Genomic DNA, 1,613 nt, shown 5'->3' with positions numbered 1-1,613 from the left:
TGTACTCGCGCCCCCCCGGGAGAGAGTCCGCGCCCCCCCGGGGGGGCGCGCCCCACCGGTTGAGAACCACTGCTCTAGCTGATGTATGTATCCACACCTCACAGGAGGCAAGTGCACGTTGTACAGATTTGTGTCTGTTAAAACCTGGTTTGGCATTTCCTCTTTTGTCAGGGGATTGCCAGAGAAGCTTTTGTCCAACTGAAGCTGGGTTTTGGTACCAGCATAGAGTGAATGCAAGAAGGTTGTGTTAAACTGTGATCTCTCGTTGTGGTAGGCCAGAAATGTGCGAGCCATACAGGAGCACTGATGATTTCTTGAGAAGCTGTTGCATCTCAAATCATTCTGGTTGGGAGTTGCCGTGACAGTCTCAATACTTGTGCTGATGTGTGACTCTTCATGTGCCAGGTTGGGATGCTGATTTGCTAAAAAGAAAAAACTTTATTATTATTGCTATCATTGATAGATTTCATTAATTCAGTTTTAGTTCTTACATAAATAAAAAGGAAAAATTCTTCAACAAATAGCTCACTCTCTGTGCCACTATTTTAAATTTGAAGACAGTTAACGGTAAACAGGGGCTGTCAAATATTTTTCATAAATTGATTTGTCAGAGAGACAAGTTGTAACAATTCTTTTTACTATTATTGCTGTTTATTTATTGAGATTTTATACAATAGCATGTCAAAATCTTTCATATTGTAGCTTGTCTGTGTGTGTTTGTGTGTATGTGTAAATAATCAGTACTTTAAGCATCCTAAACCCACCAGACTCCATGTAAATAATCAATACTTTAAGCACCCTAATATACTTATTAATTTAAAATAATAATTTGATTTGTCAGATATTTTTTTTCCAAAAAGTTATTTAGTCATGACAATGACTTTTTAAATGGAGAACACATACAGTAGGTACCGGTCTATTATTTGTGTCAAATAATAAGCTTTTATATTGTTTATGTACCTGTTTGTTGAAACCCAGTGGGCTGATCTGGACTGGATCTGCCAAGTCGAGCCTTGTCCAGTGCACTTTTTGGGCCTGCGACTTCTTCCCCCTTCTCGGCATCTTGCAAAAAAAGAAAGGACAAAATACAAATATTATAAAGACTATAGTTTGTAAATCTTTATTAACATTTATTATGAATACTGCTCTTGAAAGGAGTTTTTTTGTAACTTACGGTGAAGATGTAAACCTGTGATGTGGAAAAAGATTCCCAAACAAAGACCAATTTACCAGATATACAGCAATATGAAATTCAAAAAATTACAATAGCAAAAACTAATGCAAAAATAACTTTCGATAACTAGTCTAACCTTTACTAGTTAAACTATATAAATTATTAAATTTAACCGTCTCTAATACTGTCCTCTGAACCTAAATAACGAAGGCTGTCTTAACAAAGCTGGACACAGGGAATCTACAAAAAACGAAAGTAAAATGAATTGCGCCTTAATTAATTGTATTGATGATTATTGATGACATACATACAATCTGACACACTTACTGAGATGCCACACTGCAAAAATATATACACTGTATAGTGTCTTGAGATAACTCTTGTTATGAATTGATACTATAAATAAAATTGAATTGAATTGAAGAACTGTGCTCCTATT

This window comes from Etheostoma cragini, chromosome 11 (assembly GCF_013103735.1).
Source record: "Etheostoma cragini isolate CJK2018 chromosome 11, CSU_Ecrag_1.0, whole genome shotgun sequence".
Classification (NCBI taxonomy): domain Eukaryota; kingdom Metazoa; phylum Chordata; class Actinopteri; order Perciformes; family Percidae; genus Etheostoma; species Etheostoma cragini.
Note: the sequence above shows the minus strand (reverse complement) of the source record.